General features: G+C 36.1%; 1 protein-coding gene across 1 annotated transcript in view; it reads right to left on the reverse strand.

The window, feature by feature from the left end:
• LOC148954740 (glucose dehydrogenase [FAD, quinone]-like) overlaps positions 1 to 16,288 on the reverse strand; it is a 131,075-nt gene extending 114,787 nt beyond the window's left edge. Inside the window, exon 1 of the mRNA XM_089086489.1 lies at positions 15,983 to 16,288. The gene's annotated coding sequence lies outside the window, so the exon portion shown is untranslated. The remainder of the gene's footprint in view (positions 1 to 15,982) is intronic.
• Positions 16,289 to 24,213: the final 7,925 nt, after the last annotated feature.

A 24,213-nucleotide genomic window follows, 5' to 3' on the forward strand; every position in this document is an offset into this window, starting at 1 on the left:
AATAAGGCTAAATTTTTCAGGTAACTCTTGATTGGTAAGACTAAACTTGATGAAACTTGCATATTTAAAATCCGAATCCGATTCTTTTGATGTATCTACTGGTATCAAAATTATATGTTTTAAAGTTTCGGTTACTATTGAGCCGGGTTGCTCCTTACTTACAGTCCGTTCCCACAAACTGTTTGATAACCAGCATTTTAGAGCCCGAAAGCACAAAATCTTTTTAAAGCATTCCTTCTTAACCGAAATTTGGGTGCCTACCGTTTTTCTTTGATGGTGTGCTAAGAGATGCAGTCTTACAGAACCTAGATCCTGACATCGATGTCATTGTCATGATTATGAAGAGTTTGTGGATCCAGACTCTCCGTTGAAATGAGAAAAAACAAAAACATTCTGTTTTTTGACTGTACAGTAGCTATATTAAACCTATACTATACTATATAAACCTATACTATAAAAACTATATAAACCTATACTATATCTTAATTGTCTTCTCTTCCTTCAAAAAATGAGTTAGACCTTTATTGATATTGAACCCAGTCTCCACCTCTTGGAGCTTCCTTGATCCTTTGCGTCTTTCACAGAATATTATGGAATGGGTGACTTAAAGTCATATATTTTTATTAGGGTTTAGCCGCATAGCGATTTACTTAAAGAGATCACTTCTTGTAGTTACTAATAAGATTGTTCTTGTGAAAACTTTCTGTGTGAAATATTTCATTAGTTACTTGCCATCTTAAGTGTCCAGTGCCACAAATAACTTTTGGAATGGCCCAGAGGTGATTAAAAAGAAAACTCATCTTAAGTTGAATGTCTGCTCCAAAGATCCAACTTTTTGGCACTGCAGCTAGTGGTCAAGTGAAAAATAGGAAAGCCTCCAGTTGGGTGAAAAGAGGTGGTAAAAAAGGATTTAAAGGAAATAGGAAAGTGAGAGAGAGACAAAGAGAGAGAGGGAGAGAGAGAGAGAGAGAGAGAACTCTTTGGAAGAGATTAAAAAGTAAAGATCCGAACACAGTAGTGTGGAAAAGGAGCGTAAGCAGCTGAACTGTGGTAATTCAAAGAATCGTTATAGAGTCCTTTTGGGAAAATAAGGTTTTGGGTTTTTCTCCGTAAACGAAATAGGCTCTATTAATCGCTTCAATTCCTTTTTTCTGGCATTATTTGGTTTGTAAAATAAATAGAAGTTTTTCCTGTTTCCTAAACATAGCATATTCATTTTATCGGTCAACTGAATAATAGGAGTTTTTCACATTAGAATTTTTTCCATCGTGTCACAGAGCGTTAAGAAAAATCTTTTTAAAAATTGCTTATTAAAAGGGTGAGAAAATTCAAAACAAGTTTTTTTCACTCTTCTATAAAGTTTACACTCAGTTCAGAGCCAATTTGTGATGATTTCAATTGGCTCGGTATTGTATTGAGCTGTCAGTAGTAATAGTAGCATTCTAGCCAAATTGGCAGAAGTGTCAAATATTAAAAATTGTGACGTTGCGCAGCATCAAGTTTAGCCAAATAATTTTTTTTAGAAATAGCAAACCTTTAGAAAAAATTTGTATTTCGACGTTGGTAAAAGATTTGATTGTCCTTAAATAATTTATAAATAAATATTTGGTTAATTGCTCCAATTTTGATTCTAAAAGTAATTTGTAATTTCAAATGAAATTGAAAAAAATTATGGCACACATTTACTTCTCGACTATGTTTTCCTGCGCGTCAACTTAAAAGATACCTCTAAACCACAAAAAAACCCAACAACAATAATATTACGGAATTCGTCAAACAGTGCGGTCTCCAAACCACTTAATTCCTGCAATATGCTACTGGGTGAGCATAAGTCTTAATCATGTAGCCACAAGAAAGATATGAAAAAGCAAACTCACCGGAGAGGGGAGAGGGTGGCTTCATTCAGAGGCGTCACTAGCCATTTTTGGGGGGAGGGGACCATGAGTTTTATTGACTGGTGGATCATTTTAGCGACTGATTTGAGTAGCCTAATACTTCTACTGTTTTTTAGTGACTGAGACATAACTATATGTGGCAACGCCGGTTTTATCATCTCTCAAGCCTAAAAATGTACGGAGGGCTTAGTTTTTATTAGTAAAATAAAAAATCACGTTTTCTGGCAAAAATAACTTTTTCAAATACTACCCCAATGCCAGAAAACATTTGGCAGTCTTTTTCACCCCCTTTGGGAAATTAGGCAATTGCCCCTGTATATAATTATAAATAATTTAAGCACCGAAAAAAGAAAACCCCAATTAATGTGGTACAGGTTTTCTTGTTGAATTGAAGCATATAACTACAGGTAATATGTGACATAAAACTCCCACAGGGGAGGGAAGAGGGCAGGTTCACCGCACCTCAGCCCCTAGAACTCCAAAATTGTAAAGGAAATACTACATTTTGTTATAGTAAAAAATTCCTTTTTTTCTGGCAAAAATGCATTTTTTTAATTTTATGACTGATCTGAAAATTTTTTGGCAGGCCCCCCCACCTCTGAGAAATTTATGCAGGCACCCCTGTATTTAAATACAAATAATTTAAGGATTGAAGAAGAAAGACAAAAAAATGTGGCACAGGTTTGATTGTTGAATTTCTATTCCATAGGCCTACTCAGATATTTAAAAACCAGAAGAAAAGGCTAATATAGCATCATCAAACACCCTGTCAGGTCTGAAAATCCCACAAACTGTGCGTGCTGTTATCGCTTCGAATATAATATTTATTCCCAACAAAACTTGAATCATGAGGCAGGCACATACTGATAATTTTTTGGGGGAAAGGGGGAAATAATAAGAAAAATAAATTTGATTGTTTAGATAAGAAATGACAAAAAATAAGGAAATCTTATGATTTCGGGATGAGGAGACTAGCCCCCTCCCCCTGTACACATCCCTGTTGAGAGGTGCTGCTTGAAACTAGTGAGGAGGTGGCAATTATTTAATCCAATATTTGAAATATAATCAGCTGTCATTGGAGCCGATTGGGACTAGAATTTGTTTTAAAAAATACCAGCCTGAATTCGCTGCATTTTCGCACAGACGCTCACACAGGAGCAATATTCGCTTGTCACGGTTAAACAGCTGCCAACTTTAGCAGTTTTAATTACTTTGTCAAGCAGCTACTGAAGTTGGCAAAAAGCTCAACTTTTTCCAGATAAGACGATTTTTCCAGCAATTTCCCATAAACAACAGAAATAGTCATGAAAATATTATTCATATAATGAAAATATATTATTGTTATTCTTTTTCTATACAACAGAAACAGCCATAGAAGATACGTGTTGAGACCATAAAATTGGAATGTGTAAAACTCTTGTGTGAATATAACCTTAATTGGTGATTGTATTTGGAGTTTTTCAGAAAAACCAGAAACTAAACAAACCAATAAAACTGAGAGAAAACAATTTTGCGTTCGTTGTTTCTCCTCGATAGGAAAGTAGCGTTTCCAATTAGCTGATTCAATTTGTATTTGGCCGTAAAACGCCAACAAAAGGGGACTTGGGAATTATCCCTCGCAAATATCAAGACTATTGTGATTTTTCCTATGCCTTTTCTCAATATTTTAATGTACTTTGCCTAATTAATGGGTGAAAACGATCCTTGAAATTTGCAAATTTTCTTCATAACACAGCAATTTTCCCGCTCACCAAGATGAACCAACTGAAATATGGTTTATATAAAAAGTCACAAAAAAAAATTTTCATGAAAAGATTTATATGACCACTGGATTATGATTTATTTGAAAACGTCTGTATACTCCCCAATAACCAATACTATATGTAAACAATGCGCAAAGTTTATAACTTGCAGCCCTTCCCCCGGGAACTGTGGAGGATTAAGTCATCCTCAAAGACATATTAATTAGATTTTCGACTATGCTGAACAAAAAGACTATCTCAAAATTTTGATTGGGTGACTTCGGGGACGTGGGAGGGGGCCAAGTTGCCCTCCAGTTTTTTTGGTTGCTTAAGAAGGGCACTAGAACTTTTAATTTCCGTACGAATAAGCCCTCTCGCGATATTTTAGGACCAATGGATCGATCTAATCACCCCTGAAAGATCCGTGATCTTTCTTCTGGCAAAAAATACAAAATTCCATATTTTTGCAGATAGGAGTTTGAAACTTCTATAGTAGGGTTTTCTGATACGCTGAATCTGATGGTGTGATTTTCATTAGAGTTCTATGACTTTTAGGGGTTGTTTCCCCCTTTTTTCGAAAATAAGGTAAATTTTTGAAGAGTAAGACTAAACTTGATGAAACTTTTATATTTGAAACCAGCATAAAAATTTTATTCTTCCGATGTATCTATTGGTATCAAAATTTCGTTTTTTAAGTTTCGGTTACTGTTGAGCCGGGTCGCACCTTACTTACAGTTCATTGCCACGAACCGTTTGATACTGTCACCACTTTGTGCCAGGCATGGTACACTTTACACCACACATGGCACGCTTCACACCATGCACGACAAACATCACCATGCTTGGCAAAGGCCAGCTCCTTTCATCAATGTTACTCTTTTCAAAAACACTCATTTCAACAATGTTTTTGAAGTGGAATGATCCGGCCACCAAGGACCTTTAATAAACTAGAGTACACTATCAACTAGAAAAGGACATTTCATCCGTAATTTTAATCAGGGTCCTGGAGCCGATAAATTGTAAACAACAATTTTAACTCTTGAAGTTTTGAGATTTTCGAGTGAAAATCTTAGTCAGGTTCTGACTCTTGGAATCTTAGGGAAATGGACTCCAACTTCTTTAACCTTGGAGGTACAGCTCGTAGCTGCTCTTAACTCCTCTTTTTTCCAACTGTAAGGTAACTGTAATATGCAACTGTAATCTACACTTATGAGACAGGCAACTTTAAAAACCCTAAGAACTGCTAGGAGAGACATCTATAAGTGTGAGAGGGGGGGAGGCATATTCTTCTTAGTCAAGATGGCTTCTATTATTTATTTTTATACCTTTATTATTTATCTAGTATTTCTTTTCAGAAAGCATGGCTTGGAACCCGTCAGAATCTGGTAACTCTCGACTTCATCTCTCGAGAGGGTTTCTTTTAGCATAAGCCTCCAGCCCTTCCTTTCTCGCATTGAACTTAAGCAGCAAAAAACGGGCCTAATCGACACAATGATACTTGCTACTGCGACAAGCTTCCTAAGCCCAACGTGACCTATGTATGCTTTTCCTTCAACCCAATATGCTCAGAGCTTCACTCTTTCCTCCGTATAAAATCAGTTCCAATTTCCTTTAAATCTTTTCTTATGGACTCTTCCTACTCTGTTGGGGAACGGCCTGCATTTTCTTTGGACCAGTATGGGTGGCCAAAAAATGTGATTCTGGGACGTGACCTAATCCACTTAACCTTTCTTCCGCTATAACCCTAGAAAGTGGGATAGAATTGTGCTTTTCGCACAGTTTATGGTTGTTTTACAGATGGAAACATAAAAATATCCTTAAACAGTGGCGAGGGGGCGAGGGGCAAAGGGAGGATGGGGGAGAGGGGGGCGGTTGAGCCAAAGTTGGACCGGTTTTTCAAGACAAGTAGGCTAGACAAGTGACAAAGTGGAAAATGAGCAAAATAGTACCATAAAGGCAAAGGTATACTAAAGAAAACTGATCTATTTCTGTTAATGCTTGAATTATGTAAGCCCATCTTAGTTTTGACAGGATTTTTGAAGACGCTAAATTTCAGTTGGGGGAGTTGGGTCTTGGGAGAGGGAATGGCTGCCTCTCCCCTATCCCATAGCAAATTACATCCCTGTCCTTAGAACAACTCCTCTTGAATATATCAGGAGCATCCCTCAGTCCTTCAAAGGAAGGACGTTTCAGTGCCGTACTTGACGGTCATTTCTGTGACTTCAAATAGTCTAACCTTAGCTCGAAGACTCATCTTCTTGTTCTTTCAAAATTTCATCAGCCGTATTTACTATCATAACCCGTTTATATCATTACTACTAGAACAAAACCAATACTTTCCAAGATAGCTCAAAGGCAGTCCGCCTGGAATTACACCCTAATAGCTCATTGCAGCAACAAGGCACTTGAGGCCAACACAGCTGCGCACACTCCTCATCCACCTCAATATGCTATAGGCTACATTCTTTATTCCCTCCCACAAGTTTCAACTTTTTTAAATTTTTCTCTTTTGAACTGTTTCGACCCTATCAAGGAGACATACTTTTCGCTTGGCCTCAGATGGGTGGCCAAAAAGCTGAATTCCTGGAGCCATAGTTAACCACTATCATTACCCGGGTTTCCAATATTCTAATCTTAGTTCGAAGGCTTGTTTTATATTCTTCCATGCTATATTTGCATAAAACACCCTGTTCCCTGGCTAAACTACTTTTTAGATTTTCATCACATACACCATCTTTAGGCCTACTAACAATTAGATAAAAAAAAGTTTTTCAGATCAAAGTAAGGAGCAACATTAAAACTTAAAACGAACAGAAATATTGCGTATATGAGGGGGGTTTCCCCCTCCTCAACAACTCGCTCTTCAGGTTAAACTTTTTCGGCACTTTTAAAAAAGTTAATTATTGTTATAATTAAACGACTCTTGTCTTTCGGGAGTCATTTTTTAAAGAATTGGGACAAAATTTAAAGTTTAGCGTAAAGAGCAAGGCGTTGAGAAGGGGGAAATCCCCTCATATCCATAATAGTTTCTGTTTGTTTTAAGTTTTATTGTTGCTCCTTACTTTGAGCTGAAATGTTTTTGTTTTTTTTAATTTAATTTCTCATCGTTTTTTGAATAACGCCAGGAAATCTGGCTGAAAAATACCTCCCCCCATGGAAATGTACTCTGGGAAATTCAATCCTGGTGAAAACTTACCCCGGACAATTATCCTCAACATGTCCACCAGGGTTGCCACCCTGGCCTGGAAGAATTTAATAAATCTGAGAGGAAAAATTTACTAAATCGCATCTGTTTTTACTAAATGCTGGAAAAAAAGTTCTTGCGTACCATCAAGCATCGATTTTTACTATAGGAGGATAATCAATAGGATTTCCACAATTTTTTTTTTATTCTTTTTTTTCTCTTTTCCTCTTTTCTTTCGTTTTCATAGTATGATTGAAAATTCCGAAAACCTGTAAATTCAAAAATCCTTTTTTTATCATTTGGATATATTACAGATGCGGTGTATCCAAGACGTCAAACAATAGTCTGGAATCTTCGATTCTGTACATCCTGCTGGTGAAGCCCGGCTTTAGATTTATCAATGGTCTTCAGGTCACAAAATTCAGATATATTGAAAAATTAAAAAACAATTAACGAAGAAAAACAGCTACAACTCATATTCACGAAGCAATTCGGGGGATGGAGTGCTTAGAATCTGAGGTGTGTTTGAAAATGACGGCTTTTGAAATTTGTCCCCCAGTTTCCGTTTTAGGTTTGAAATCTAAACCCTTCAATTTTGCATTTTTAAGAGGAAATTTGCCACTTTTAGCTGCTTACAAAGATTTCTGGCAAATTTTAAAGCAATTAATTTAGGATTTTTTTGAACTGTTTTTTTCTGGATTCTCTCTCGTTCGTATTCAAGGGAATCAAAAACCAATACAATCTCTGTCACTTCAAAACGGAACTGACGTTATCGAATACCGTTTTAGTTGTAAAAATATGTAAATTAAAAAGTGCACCTAAAATTGGACTAGTGCTGCCAAGAAAAAGAAAACTTATATAACATACAATAATTAGTTAAAAAAAAAACATTGTGTCAATAGTCTTCAGGTCAGGAAAATCATTCAAATTGAAAAGTAAGAAGAAAAATATTTAGTCACAATTAAAAAAAAGTCTCACTTAAAAGGCTTTAATCGGCCTTGGCCTCATCCGAATTTAAAGTATCAACTAGTGTCGAATTCACACTGAAGGGATCTATTTGTTTCCATGTCTTAATAGCCCGAGTCAAATTGCTGGGGATCACCCAGTCATGTACTCCACTTGGCGGCCTGAGAACAAGTTACTTCGTTTTCATCAGGGACGAAACAATCGAGACATTTAGCCTATTCCGGTTTTTAGTTGTGATTAAATAAAAAAAAAACAAGTTTTTTAAACTGAAAGTAAGGAGCGACATTAAAACTTAAAACGAACAGAAATTATTCTGTATATGAAAGAGACTGTCCCCTCCTCAACGCCTCGCTCTTTACGCTAAAGTTTTTTATTTAAAAAAAAATAAAGTTGTGAGGCAGAGTCAAACTTTAGCGTAAAGAGCGAGGCATTGAGGAGGGGACAGCCTCTTTCATATACAGAATAATTTCTGTTCGTTTTAAGTTTTAGTGTCGCTCCTTACTTTCAGTTTGAAAAACTTGTTTTTTTTTATTTGATTTTTGAACGTTTTTGAATAAATGCAGGTTTTGATCTTGTCTCAACGTACATGAATAATTAAAAAAAAATTTTCATATTAATTTACTTTTATTTAGTTAAATGGCTTTCTCGAAACTTGTTTAATTTTATTTACGAACGTTTTTATTTGTAATAAATAAACTTAACTTACGAATTAACTTACGTAACGAACTTCTATATTCATATATTTTTGATACGTTTATTAGGGGGTTCACCCCCTAGTCAATACCTTGCTCTTTAAGCGAAAGTTCAAATTTTGTTCCAATTCTTTAGAAATGACCGCTTAATCACAAAGGCCGTTAATTAGAATAGCCTAAATAGCTCTTATGAAAGTACTAAAAAATCTTTGGCTTAAAGAGCGAGGCATTGACTACGGGGTGAAGCCAATTATATATGTAATATTTTCTGTTCGTTTAAAGTTTCGACGTTGCTGCTGTTGCAGTTGAAATACTTGTTTTTTTATATTAAATTTATGATCTTTTTTTAAATAATGCTGGGAAGTCCGGCGTCCCCTTCATAGCAATGTCCCTTCCCCCATGAAAACTTCCTTCATGGAAAGATCCTCCCACATAACCCCTGACCCACCCACCCCCCCACTACCAGGAAAAATCTCCCCTGAAAACGTCTGTATACTTCCAAATAACCAATACTATATGTTAACATTGGGTAAAGTTCATAACTTTCAGCCCTCCCCCCGGGAACTATGGCGGATTAAGTCATCCTAAAAGACATACTTATAATATTTTCGAACATGCTGAACAAAATGGCTATCTCAAAATTTTGATCAGGTGACTTTGGGAAAAAAATTAGCGTGGGAGGAGGCCTAGTTGCCCTTAATTTTTTTGGTTACTTAATAAGGGCACTAGAACTTTCAATTTCCATTCCAATGAGTCCTTCCACGATATTCTAGGACCACTGGGTTAATACGATCACTCCTGGGGGAAAAAAACAAACAAACAAACAAATAAACACGTACCCGTGATCTTTCTTTTGGCAAAAAATGCAGATTTCCTTATTTTTGAAGATAGGAGCTTTAAATCTCTACAGTAGGGTTCTCTGGTATGCGGAATATGATGGTGTGATTTTCATTAAGGTTCTATAAATTTTAGGGGGTCTTCCCCCTTTTTTTCGAAAATCAGCCAAATTTTTTCAGGCGCGTAACTTTTGATGGGTAGGACTAAACTTGATGAAACTTATATATTTGAAATCAGCATTAAAATGTGATTCATTTGGTGTATCTATTTGTATCAAAATACCGTTTTCTAGAGTTTCGGTTACCATTGAGCCGGGTCGCTCCTTACTTACAGTTCGTTACCACGATCTGTTTGATGACCGACAAAATCAAGAACGGTCTCTGCTCCAGCACTTGAATGGGGCAAGCTGCAGAGATTCAGAAAGAACTTGGGTAAGTATGGGAAAAGTTCGTTTCCAGCAGGGTCTTTAAAAAGGGACAAGGCTGACTAGCAAACGTAGCGGCTGTTACGTAGTCTGGGAAAATTTTCTGAAAACAAATAAAGCCGGCATACCAGTCCAGATTTTAAATAGTTTACCTTTCAAGGCGAGTATCAATAAGAAGCTGAGAGAAAAGTAGAGATTTTTAAGTGGTAGGGATCGCAAAAATGAGATCAATAGTAGCAATAATATTTAATGTAATCGAAATCAGATTTTGCAATGAATGGACCCTAATTTTCCCCCTGAATTCATGGAAAATAACAAAAGTTTTGTTTACTACAAATCATGACTTTTTACTAGATTTCGTGGAATTTACTAGATCCTCTAAGTTTACTAGATTTGGTTTTTTTCCTATATCTAGTAAAATTTTACTGAAGGTGGCAACCCTGATGTCCACGCGTCCAGAGATCATGGTCGCAGCGGCAGCTGCAACCTAGTAAAGAGGGAACCACAGCCCATAGTAACCAAAAGTTGAAAAACATGTTTTCAAAACAACTGTTTATTGAAAAAAAATTGCCATCTGACACTAAACCGAGATTAAGAACAATTGTTTCGGTTAATCTTAGAAGTTGATATTAGTTACAAAAAGAAATTAAAGATTATTTCGAAAAAGAAGCTAAAACCCCTTGAAAATGGCGTCAAATCGAAATAAAAAGTGTCTCGTTGGAGATAACATTGTCGAAAACCTTTTGATGAATGATTACAGTCCCCCACCTTGAACACCAAGAAAAATAACTTTTTTTGCATGGGTAGCACTGATCTGTCTCCCCCTTTTTTTTTTCTAGGAGGGCTAGGGGGTGGCCAGAGCATCCTAGAGAGGTGTGTGATAGGTCATTCAAAAGTGAATTAAATTTGTAAGTGCCCTTTTTAAGTTACCAAATAAATTGGAGGTCAAATAGCCCCCCCTCCCTACAGGCTACCTCCCCACAACTAGTCCTATAAAAATTTTTAGATAGCCATTTTGTTTAACATATTTCAAAGGTCTAAAATATTGGACCTTTGAACTATATTGGTTTTGATGATGATATGCCCCTCCATAGTGCCTGGGGAAGGGCTGTATGTGGTATCGAGTTTATCGATATCGCGTGTATCGGTATCGTGCGTACTGGTGTCGCATGTATCGTATCAGAAATATCGGTATCCGCTGTTGTTTTTTTTTAGTCATTTTCTAGGCTCATTTTTAAAGCATGTCCCGGCAGGGTATCATTGTTGCAGCGGCAGCTGCAACCTAGTAAAGAGCGAACCACAGCCCATAGTAACCAATAGTTAAAAAACACGTTTTGAGAAAAAAAACTGCCTGGTGAAAAAAAATTCTCATCTGACATTGACTCAGTAGCGTTAACTATTATTTCGGGTCGTCTTAAAGGTAAAAGTTTATTGCGAAAATAAATTTATGTTGATTTCGAAAAAAACCTCACACCCCTCGAAATTGGCGTCGTATCAAAATGAAAAGTGTACCATTGGAATCAACATGGTTAAAACACTTGTACAGGGAAGTTACAGTCCCCCTCCCTGAACAACAAGGAAAATCACTTTTTTGCATCGGTAGCACTGATCTGTCTCCCGTTTTTTTTTTGTTTTTTTTTTCAACAGGTCTAGTAGGCTACCAGAACATCATAAAGAGATTCTTAATGGCTAATTCAAAAGCTATTTCTCATATCTACGTGCTTTTTATTAATTCTGCCATCTGCAACTGCCATATTGCACTAAAATGGCACTTTTTTGCTATTTCTCAAAGGGTGGCACTAGCAGGCTTCCAGAACATCGTTGGTAAATCTTTTATAGCTCATATGAAAGATATTGCACATATCTACGTCTTTTATATAAATTCCACCATCATCAAGTTCAAATGGCACTAAAAATGGCACTTTTGGTGTCATGTCTCAAGTGAAAAAGCTGCACTGTAACAAAAAATTTGATTTCCAACAAAATGTTTTGCTCGAATTCAAACAAGTAAAAAAAAAATCCAATTTTTCTGTTGGAATTGTGACTTGCTTATTTAATTCAAACCAGTCACAAAAAATCCAATTTTTCTGTTGAAATTGTGACTTGCTTATTGAATTCCAACAAAATATTGAAATTATTAATATTTATGTACTTTTCAGTAGAAAAAATCTAATTTTCACCGTAAATAGGCTATATCAATCAACACGGTTTTAACTTCAACAGTAGTTTGAAGTTTCTTGAATATCATTTTAAATTTGACTATAGGACCATTGAAAGTAATATGTTCAGTATAAGTTCAATTCAAATATTTGAATTATAGCAGAAAAAGGGGAATGTCAATTGAATTTTGAGTGCAAAAAGATAATTATAAAAATAAGGAAATATATTTTTACTTTGAAATAAGTTGAGCTTTCTTGTCTGCAAAATGAACACACAGAAATTTATGTACAAAAATCATCTTTTAACTTTTACAATCGCTTTTTTAAATACATTTTCTTGTGAGATTCTGTAGGTAGAAAATTTCTTAAGATGCTACCCTAACCTTAACAGTACTAACGGTGACAATATATTGCTTTCTGAATTCAATTTTTTCTAATTAAGAACGAAAATCCTTTTGTGGGAACAACTTATGTTTTTGCGACTAACGTCATTTTTGTAATGAGACCCAAAAAGCGTTAAAAAAAAAATATTCCCTGGATTTGCCATAAATTTGCTGCTTAGCTGTTAAGGTTGTTTGCAGTATTCCATTAAAGCTGTCTTATCTCCCATAGATCGGTGATAATTAGAAATTATATTAAAAATAAGTTTTCAACTGAAACTAAGAAGTAACATTAAAACTTAAAACGAGCATATATTATTCCGTATAAATTAAGAATAGCATGGAAGCGTTGTTTCTGCATTAAATTTTAATCAAAAACAAACAAAGATTAATTAAAAAAAAACAAAGTTTTTCCGAGGGAAGCAAAGAGCGAAGTTGAAACTTAAAACGGACAAAAATTATTACTTTACAGCCTATTTAATACTATATTAATATAACTAGTACAAATAAACCAACTAATTATATTTCCCTATGCTTTTATGATTATACAAAACTAGCGCTTTACTGAAAACGCAAAATAATATAGGAGTTTTGGTACAGTGTAAGCAAAACCAATTAAGGACACCTTTTATAGAATCAAAATATTATCAACCTCTTTTACGATCAGTTACTTTTAAGATAAAGCAACAATTCATTTTAGGATTTTCTTTATTTTTTTTTTACGCTTAAATTATTATCACTTCTGTACAACGTCTCAGTTGAATAAATAGCTCTTATCTTGGTTCTTTAAATTACATTTCATGATTAGTTTGTACACAAGTTTAAATTAAGGCCATCTTGATAGTATTAGGACTATAGACTAGCTTTAGAATTTGTATCGTAGCTTGAAATTCACTCTTGCATAGAGAGAAAAAATCGGATTTCCAGAGTTCATGTTATGTCTTATTTGATCTTCATTTCAAGTTCTGCTAATTCACAGTTCTTACAGTTTAATAATTTGGATTGTCCACAAGTGTAGTAGTAGTGAGCTAAAGCAAAATGCTGGTGAAAGCAATATATTTGTTAAACACTTCTGTTTGTCGCTTAATTACTTCAAGGTTATTAAAAAATATTTAGTTTTATGCTTATGTTTTTAAGAAAATCTTAATTGTATACTGAAAGTAACTAATGTCACAACTGGTGTGAGACAATGAAAAGCTTTATAGATTCGTTTAGTGTTGTCAGGCTACAAACTCACTTTTGACTCTTAAATCAATATCTTGTTTTTATGCTTGACTTTTGTGTTTTCAGTAAAGCACTAGTTTTGTATAATCATAAAAGCATAGGGAAACAAAATTAGTTGGTTTATTTGTACTAGTTATATTAATATATATTAAATAGGCTGTGAAGTAATAACTTTTGTTCGTTTTAAGTTTCAACTTCGCTCTTTGCTTCCCTCGGAAAAACTTTGTTTTTTTTAATTAATAAGAATAAAGGGCAGTCTGAGATATTGGATGAACCTAAAAGGTATAAGAAAATTGAAATGTAGTATACCTCTATTTTTATACCCTGGTATATTTTGAAATGCTCATTTTCTATAAAATTTTAATAAATTGAATTTTTTTGAAGAAGTTATTTTATTAAGAAAAGAGTAGGCGACATTAGATAAATCATGAGATATTTTTAAAGAAATTTTGAAGGTCACCGAGAGGAGAGGATGCGGGATAAAAAAAAAACATGCCCACGCGTAAAATTGAGTCGGTAAAGAGAAAGCAAGACATAAAGAAATTTCTTTTAGGAATTCTGGTGAATTGTCCCAGTATAAAATTTCCGCTGAAGAGTTCACCCCCTGGAAACTTCCATCTCCTTGATAAATTCTCCCCGTGCAAAATTCCCCCAGCAGAAAATTCGTTCTCTCCTCCTCACCTGAAAAATGCATGCATACTTCCCAATAACAAATATTATACGTAAACAATAGACGAATTTTATAACATAAGAAGTTTCCCCAGGGGCTGTAGGGGGTAACGTTATCCCAAAGGCATAGTTATTAGGTCTTTCAACTATACTGTACAAAATAGCTATCACAAAATTTTGATGGATGATTTTGGGAAAAGTGGCGTGGGAGAGGGCCTAGTTGCTCTCAGATGGTTTTGGTCGGCGATATTCTAGGCCCACTGGGTCGATATGGTTACCTCTGGGGAAAAAAAAACAAATAAACACACATCCGTGATCTTTCTTCTGGCAAAAAATTCAAAATTCCACATTTGTACAGATTAGCTTGAAACCTCTAGAGTAGGGTTCTTTGATAAGCTGAATCTGATGGTGTGATTTGCATTCAGATACTATGACTCTTAGGGGGGGGGGGTTACCCCTTTTTTCAAAAATCAGGCAAATCTTTTCAGGCTCGCAACCTTTAATGGGTAATACAAAACTTAAAGAAATTTATATATTTGAAATCAGCATAAAAATTCAATGCCTTTGATTTAATTATTGGTATCAAAATTCCGTTTTTTTTAGTTTCGGTTACTATCGAGCCGGGTCGATTCTTATTTGCCTTTCGTTACCCCGAACTGTTTGATACTAACCAGGTAAGTGAAGGGTGAAGCTATCCACTTGATCGATTTTATCCTAACCTAAAATCAACCCCTAATTCTATTTATTCTTAATCTAAGCAACATAGGCTAGTCCTCTTTACTTTAATTTTCAAGCTTATTCTTGTACCCTGAACTCTCAAAACACTATTATTTATTCATTATGTTAGCATTTTTACCTAGGCTAGAAAACTCAAGTCATGTGCATGATCTAAACCTAGGAGAATTTTACCGTCCCATTTGATATCATATTCTCCCACTTTCACATTAGGACGCAGTCCATTGAAACAATCCATAGAAACGGAAATAGGACATAATCCTGCTAAATCCCGATTCCATTCCGAGCCAAGTACTAACCTCACTTTCTGCCTTAACCACAGAAATATTAATCTCCTATACAGTACTAATCACATTAATTCAATTACTTGGTATAATAAAATCAAGCTATTTAGTTAAAATACTATGGGCTAATATTTGCAAAATTATAATTATATGATGTTTCAATTGATGTTTGATGCTCATTACATAAAGAGGAAGTTGGTAACAATGGTTCTCAGGTTACAAAAGTGGTGCCAATTCCTCCAAAATGAATTAATGTAGCCGAGTGGTTGGCGCGACAGGCTTGGAATCCTTTGTCCAAGGTGCATGGGTTCGATTCCTGGCGTGGCCGGTTATTTGGTTCGAATCGGGGATCAGTGACATGACTCTGTAAGCTCACCCAAAGTCGACCCTGCTCTAAGTGAGTACCCGGGAAAATTTGGCGAAGGTATGTAGGGAGGGTGTGCGAAAGCACAGGACGGCCTACCCACAACCCCTCGTTGCACTTCCTGGCTGAGGGACCTCGAAACGAAGATCAGCACCGCTGGTTTGGACTTTAATGATATAGTGTCGTATCCTTATCCTTAATGTTGATCTTTTCATGGTATTATCATTCACCTAGCCCTTTTCCGGGATAGGGAAAAGTCTATAAATAACAATTCCACCTCCAAGGCCTCAATATTTTGAAACTTGGATTCCTTAAGTGACAAATTAATACCTAGGCTAATTGAATTCCAAAGACCTAGGCTAATTGAATTCCAAAGACCTAGGCTACTTTTGATTGTTCAGTATGAGAAATTTATGAAAATACTCACTTTTTAAAAATCACTTTTATGTCAGAAAATTCCTTCAATCACTATTTTTACGCAAAATTCCTTGAAAATGTATATCCGACAAAATGATACCCACTACAAGTGATTCATATTACATCCACAAATTATGTAAAATGCAAAGATCTTTTTTTTAAAAAAAGATCTACTTCACTTGTATCAATAATGCTTCACACTAAGTCGCACTTGACGTACTGACTAATTGCTCGCACATTTTGCACGCTAGCTCATAAGATCCGTTGCATTTGCGACATTTTCAAGGTTTCAAACATCTCGATAGCTTATAACTGTTCATGTAGCTTTTTGAATCAGAGAAAGTTCTTGGGTAGAGTGGACAAGCAGACGGTACGGGTATCTAAACTACTGGGTAGTGGCCGACTTGGCATGAGTTTTGCTTGAGGTTAGGTTTTCAGGTTTGTGAAGGATAGAAGTTAAGATGCCATCAACTGTTTTGGAATTTTTGGGTTTGTTCCTGACTCCAAGAACAGATCTTGATGGATCTTCGATTATCCAACCTTTTAGAAGGTAATTCACATAATTTATCTTCCAAGTGGATTGCATAGGAGTCACGTATGTTGTAAGAATTGGGTTGTCGCGTTGTCGCGTTGCAGTAAAATATCATAATAGTGGAGCGGCTAAGCATGAAAATCATTCATTTTTTCAAGAAAGCATGAATGTAATGGACACATACTTTCGACCGCACTGTAACAGTCCTGGAACTGGAAGCAAAAACTCGATCACTAGAACGTCGTATAATGTCGCGAACTGTCAAATGGGGTTTTGATAGCCCAAGAAAGTCTTGAAATGGGTGAAAACTTCTGCTGAACCCACTGGTCATCTCACTTTTATCCTCAGATCCTAAAAACGCTGTCTAAACGTCACAAAATGTCGCTAAAATGACCTCAGTTTTCTTAAAAATTGCACAGAGGGTCACAATCGGTTGTTTGGCGTGCTGAAGATATAATATGCGAAAAAAAAAAAAAAAATCAGACATCGACTATGTAAACTGGTTTTAAGAATTAAAATTCTATTTCAGATCGTTGTGGATCACAGTTTAAGGATATATTTTCTTTAGTGTGGTTGTGGATATTCCGAGTAACAGGTGTTCATTTTTTGAAAACAAGAAGCCGGACATCGAAAATACAAACTGATTCCAAGAATTAAAATTCAATTTCAGAACGTTGTGGACCTGCCGAAAACGTCGTGTAACAAACACTTTTTGCACTGTACAAGAAAGTAATTGGGTGAATGAATCAGTAATTTTATTACAATCAAACTGATTTTCCCTTTTTATGTTTCAAGCTGACTTGTCATGTATAAACGGGGATATTACAAAAATATATTCTAGGCGTTTAGTAAGATTTATCGTAATTAACAAAAAGAGGTACTTCAAATCAATTGAAAACAAAGCATCACTTCGATTGAAAGCAGGAAATAATAACCTATTAATAATTAAATCAACAAATTAATAACTTTTTATGCAGGAGTACATTTTCCGCTACATTAACATCCGGTAAAGCGTGGCAGTATTGCTTTTAAACATTTGCACTTTTGAACAAAAGCTTTTTTACAATTGCACTTGGGCAGTTCCTTGCAGGCAGAAGACGCGTCTTGTAAATCTCTCCAGGGTGCAAGAGGGTGATGGTTGCCATCCAATCACTTTTGACTCTTAATAAGGGAACTAGAACTTTCGATTTTTAGTCAAATGAGTCTCCACCAAATTTTATACAACCACCCCTTCCGTGGAACCCATTATCCGTCATCGTTTCAATTCCCATTCAATTCCAATCCATTCAATTCAATTCCGCAAGGGGGATCACGTTTAAGCAATTGATTCCAGATTTTGGCTTGGAAAACAGCGCGTCGGATATGCTGAAGCGTTGCTGCTCTCGTTGGAGGAACTCGGTCGACTGATTTGCCTTGGCTAAACAGGTTCTTGTGAACCTCATTGATGTCACCAGTCAGCATCCAACTCGTGCGGTCATAAAAAAGAATTACAAATCGTTCGAGCTCAACAATAACATCCTTGTCAATGTCTTTATGACACTCTGTTACACTATTCATTGATGATGATATCTCAGGATAAAAATACGATAAATTCCAGCCTGTAGCACCACCAACGTTCACATATGATGAAGTAGAGTTGCAGCCAAGGAAGGCATGGAACAATGGCATTTGGAAGTCCCAAGCTTCACAGCGATGCAGTGTATCTGGATAAACTTGTGGATAATGTTTAAAAGCAAATGTGCCATGCACCGCCAGATTTAAATATAGCGGAAAATGTGCTGGTGCTTAAACAGTTATTAAAATGCTGATCTAATTATTCAAACGATATTGTTTCCTCCCAAATTTCAATCGAAGCGATGCTTTGTTTTCAAGTGATTTGAAGTACCTCTTTTTGTTAATTACGATGAATCTCGTAAAATGCCTAAGATGTCTTTTTGTAATATCCCTGTTTATACGTGAAAAGTCAAATTAAAACTTGAACAAGTAGAAATTAGTTTAATAGTAATAAAAATACTGATTCCTTTACCCAATGGATTTCTTGTACAGTGCAAAAAGTATTCGTTGAACGTCGTTTTCGGCGTAACTACAACGTTCTGAAATGGAATTTTAATTCTTGGAATCATTTTGTATAGTCGATGGCTGGCTTCTTATTTTCAAAAATTATGAACTGCTGTTAATCAGCATATCTACAACGTTCTGAAATAGAACGTTAATTCTTGGAATAAGTTTCTGTAGTCAATGTCCGAATTTTTGTTTATTTTTTTCGCGTATATTACATCGTCAGAACGTCACATAACCTAATGTGACCTTCTGACATCGTTACAATATTTATGTACAGACTATGCTGATATTTATGTATAGGTCTGCAATCCTGGATTATGGCCTCTAATACGATGCCTTAAATGGCTAGTGCGATCTGAACCCCATTTTCCGCCAGTGAGATCAGAAACTCATTTTTACCCATTCAAGACTTTCGTGCTCTGTTTAAACCATTTTTTTTTTATGGTAAGCAACGTTATACAACTTTTGACGACTTTCTTGTCACCTAATTTATTGCCTCCCTATCTAGGAGTTTTCAGCATAGTTGAGGCCTTTTCCACGGTTTTAATTTACTGACTCTTATATATAAGCAAATCGTTATTTGAAAAAGACGTGACTTTTTGTGACGTTTAGACGACGTTATTATGATTTGAGAATAAAAGTGAGATGACCAGTGGGCTTAGTAGCATTCTTTACCCATTTCAAAGCTTTCTTGGGCATTTAAAACCTTATTTGACAATTTGCGGCGTTATGCGACGTTTTAATTACGCTCCAGTAATCGAATTTTTTGCCTCTAGTTCCAGGATTGCTCAGTGAAATCGAAAATATACGTGCACCAACTTCCATGCTTTCTTGAAAAAGCGTACGATTCTTCTGATTTTTAAAGCTTAGCCGCCCCACTATAATGCCACTAGCGCAAAAACGTCACTTTTCAGTTAAACTTGTTGTTCTAAGGGAAAGAACTGTGAGTTTGACATAAAAACAGAAGTGTACATAGGCTCAGTCCTCAATGTGGTCAGGAAGATAGTTTTATGTAGTTCAACCGTTTATATATCCAGTGGGTGTTTTCTTACCTCCAGTGGGTGTACACCCCCTTCTAGGGGCGGCAAAGAGTAGCCAAGAAATTTCAAATGGCACATCCTAGAAAATGACGTATATTGAACATTCAAACAAGAAAAGATGGAATTCAAATGCTGATATTTGTGAATTGAAAGGGGAGGAAGACCCCAATAAATTTATGAATTTTCAGGTGCACACAAACTTAGTTTCTTTTTCTTTTAGGCTCCACATTAAAAAAAAAAAACAGAAGGAGCCGCTAAATGTCTTTTCAAAATCTTATTGTGGGACAGTTTCATTGTTCTTCAAGTTTGTTCAACGAAAACACCAGAAAATGTGCTTTTCGAATAAAATAATAAAACTATATTTTCAATATAAGGAGATGGGCCAAAAAAATCTAGGAATAAAATTGCCCCCCCCCCTCCATCCAAATTGACGTGTCTAAACGATTGCCCTGAAAGAAATGATGCGGCATCTACAAGACAAGAATTAATTCTTTTACGATTGTTATAATTTTAAAAGACCTGTTTTTCTAATGGGTCTTTAAGAGCAACGTCAGAGAGGGAATCTTTCTTCCCAGTGTGTACAGGTATGTTAGAATCCCTAGCTTATGTTGAAGCAATTTGATCTTAATCTCCTTTGAACAACATTGTTATTTAAAGATACAAACGAATGATTTTTACCCTGTCTGTACTTGTAAAAGTTAGAGGTGGACCTACATAGGAAGGAGTTCACCCAGCCCCTCCCCCCAAGGCTCATTTTAATTGGTATTTTGACGGCGCAAGGGCCATTTTTCAAAAAATGGCAAATGAAGACATGCAGAAATGTGGATGAAAAGGGCTTTTGAATCCATGTTTTCCCTCAAAGCGTCAAAATTGTACAATTTTTCCGTGGTTTCTTGTATATTTTCGTTTAATTTACCAATTTTTTTAAAAGTTTGTATCCCCCTAAAGAAATTCTTACATATTTGCCTATGAGGACATAACCACAGAGAAACAGAAAGTTTTATTGTAAACTATGTCGGGAATAAAAAAGTTATTGGCTTAACCTAACTCAAGAAAGATCAAGTAGGTTTTGAAAAGGAGGCTATTTGGACTCCCCAGAAATTACCTTTCCTTTTCTATCTTTTTCCTGTCTCAGTAGTATCTCCCAGGGTTTGAAAAAGGCGGGGCCATTTTTCTCCCCAGAAATAAATAGTACTGTGATTGGCTCGCTAAAATGGATCATAAAAAAAAACAAAAAAAAACAATATTATATAACCACACTTTATAACATGGAAGCATCAATCAGTAATTTATTTTTTTCTCTTTGGTTTCACACTGTTATTTTTGAATTAAAAATTAATTCTTATATTATTTCATTTAATTTATTCTATTTTATGTTATAAATTTTCTGTTATAGTTTTCCTTTTTTAGTAGTAAACTCCTGAAACGCAATTTTGGTGTGCTGATGATCGATTTTTTGCATTTCATATGGAACTACTTGTTTTAGTACTACTATTAAACTAAAAAAACTCTTTTTTTACAACTGAAAGTAAGGAGCAATATTAAAACTTAAAACGAACAGAAATTACTATGTATATAAAGAGGGTTGTCCCCTACTCAACACCTCGCTCTTTGCGCTAAAGTTTTTAGTACTTGTAAAAAAGCGTCTTATTGTTCTAATTAAACAGCCCCTGTTTTTCAGGAGTCATTCTTAAAAAATTGGGACACAATTCAAACCTTAGCATAGAGATCAAGGTGTTGAGGAGGGGTCAACCCCCTTTATATACGTAATAATTTCTGTTCGTTTGAAGTTTTAATGTTGCTCCTTGCTTGCACTTGGAAAAAATCGTTTTTTATTTAATTTCTGACTGTTTTTCAAATAATGCCAGGAAATCTCGCCCCACTTCCACGGAGAAACCCCCTCCCCACGGAATTATCCTCTAGACAATTGAATCCCGGTGAAAATTTACTCCGGACAATTACTCTTAATTACTCTTAATTACTCCGCGCGTAAAATTGAGACGGAAAAGAGAAAGCAAGACATACAAAAAGAATTTTGTATAAGAATTCGAGCAAAATCTCCCAGTGTGTAATTTTCTCTGACAAGTTCACTCACTGGAAACTGCCCTCCCCATGGAAAATTTCTCCGTGAAAAACTTCCGAGCAGAAAATATGCCCCCCCCCCCTCCGAAAATGTATGCTTACATTCCAATAACAAATAATATGCGCAAACCATGGAAAAATTTTATAACTTAAAGACCTTTACCCTGGGGTTGTGGGGGGGGGTCATTTTATACCTAAGGGCACAGTTGTTGGGCCTTTCAACTATGATGAACAAAATGGCTATCTCGAAATTTTGATCCGACGATTTTGGGAAAAAAGGTGTGGGGGAGGGGGCCTAGATGCCCTCAAGTTCTTTTGGTCACTTAAAAAGGGCACTAGAACTTTCTATTTACATTCGAATGAGACCTCTCCCGATATTCCAGGACCAATGGGTCGATACAATCATCCCGGAAAAAAAAACAACAAAAAAACGACAAATAAACAACATTTTTTGCCTTCTGGCAAAAAATGCAAAATTACACATTTTTACAGATAGGAGTTTGAAAACTATACAGAAGGGTTCTCTGATACGCTGAATTTGATGGTGTTATTTTCATTAAGAACACTTGAGTTTTAGGGGATTCTTTCCAATTTTCGAAAATAAGAAAAATTTCTCAGGGTCGTAACCTTTGATGGGTAGGACTAAATTTAATGAATTTTATATATTTGAAATCAGCGTAACAAACCAATTCTTTTGATATATCTATTACTGCTACTACTACTACTACGACTACTACTACTACTTCTACTACAACTACTATTACTACTACTACTACTACTACTACTGCTAATACTACTACTACTACTAATGCTACTAATACTACTACTACTACTGCTACTAACAACTCACCGCAGCACCATGTCGCCTGAAGCAAACACAGATACGCACGCTCCTCCTCCATCCCAATCTATTCAAAGCCTCCCCTCTTACACCCTCCCAGGAAGTTCTCATTTCCTTTAAATCTATCTTTATGACGTCCTCCCACCCCAAACGAGGACGACCTGCTCTCCTTTTAGCCCTACACGGTTGGTCAAAAAGGACAGTCTTCGGCAATCTGTCATCCTTCATCCCCACAACGTGCCCTAGCCACCTCAGCCTTTCTTTCATTGTAGTTGTAGCCCTAGAAAGCGGGATTGAACCACATTTTTCGTGCAACCTACTGTTTGAAATACAGTCAGTCAGGCGGGTACACAAATAGATTCGTAAGCAAAATTTTTGGGAAATGTCTCGCTATTCACCATCTATTTTTTACGGCACCCGCTTCAGGACCATTTTTGACCACTGTCATCACTGTAGCTTCTAATATTCTAATCTTGGGTTGCAGACTTATCTTCCTGTTCTGCCGAACTTGTTTTAACTGTGAAAAAACACCATGTGAAAAAACAAGAACTGTGAAAAACACCGTCTTTATTAATAATTAAATAAAAGAAACAAGTTTTTTCAACTGAAAGTAAGGAGCAATAATAAAACTTAAAACGAACAGGAATTTTTACGTATGTGAGGGGTTTCGCCCCTAGTCAATACCTCGCTCTTTGCGCTAAAGTTCGAATTTTGTTCGAATCACAAATCCCTGAATCACAAAGGTCGTTTAATTAGAATAGATAGTTCTTTTGAAAATAATAATAAAAACTTCAGTGTAAAGAGCGAGGTATTGACTAGGGGGCAAACCCCCTCATATACGTAATAATTTCTGCTCGTTTTAAGTTTTAATGTTGCTCCTTACTTTCAGTTGAAACAATTTACTTTTTTATTTAATTTCTGTTCGTTTTTTAAATAAGGCTGGGAAATCCGGCACCCCCTTCATAGAAATATCCCTCCCCCCAAGGCAAGATCCTCCATGGAAAGATCCTCCTATGTAAGCTAAAAAAAAAAGCAATTTGCTCTGTACAATCTTTATCCCACACAGGACATTTGAGATTTATCTAGCACTCGGGCTAGGAGCTCTGACATACATTGGGCTTGAAATGGTTTGTAGATGATGTCTATGGTAATTTTGGTGGCCGGCATTTACCTCCCCCCCACCCCCAAAAATACCCCCGCCCCTTGGAAAATACCCCCGTGGAAAAAGCCCCCGGAATATACCCCCAATGGAAAATATCCCCCCCCGCGAAATAGCCCCCCCCCCCAAAAAAAAAATACACCCCATGGAAAATCGTCCCTAGGAAAATACCTCCCTGGAATACCCCCCCTCCCGTGGCTGGTTGGTCTTTAATCACTTTCGACTTGTAAAAAATGGACTTGTAGTCTCAATTTCTCATCTAATGATCACACTCCGAAGTTGCTGCGACCATGAGGTAGAGGTGCGGATGGGAAAGGGGCAGTCCCCCTCCTACACGGAATAAATTCAGCTCATTTTGGGGTTTAATGTTACCATTTACATTCATATTATAGCGTCGATCAGTAATATTCCCAGTAATCATAAGGGAGTAGATGGTAGAGTAGATTTACAGGGGGGTTTCCCGGGGGGGGCGAAGTATTTTCTACGGGGGTGTATTTTCCTGGGGGTATTTTCCGAGGGAGGGGGT

The sequence above is a fragment of the Artemia sp. Qi Xiang Cuo genome, chromosome 3 (genome assembly GCF_049724085.1).
Source record: "Artemia sp. Qi Xiang Cuo chromosome 3, ASM4972408v1, whole genome shotgun sequence".
NCBI lineage: Eukaryota > Metazoa > Arthropoda > Branchiopoda > Anostraca > Artemiidae > Artemia > Artemia sp. Qi Xiang Cuo.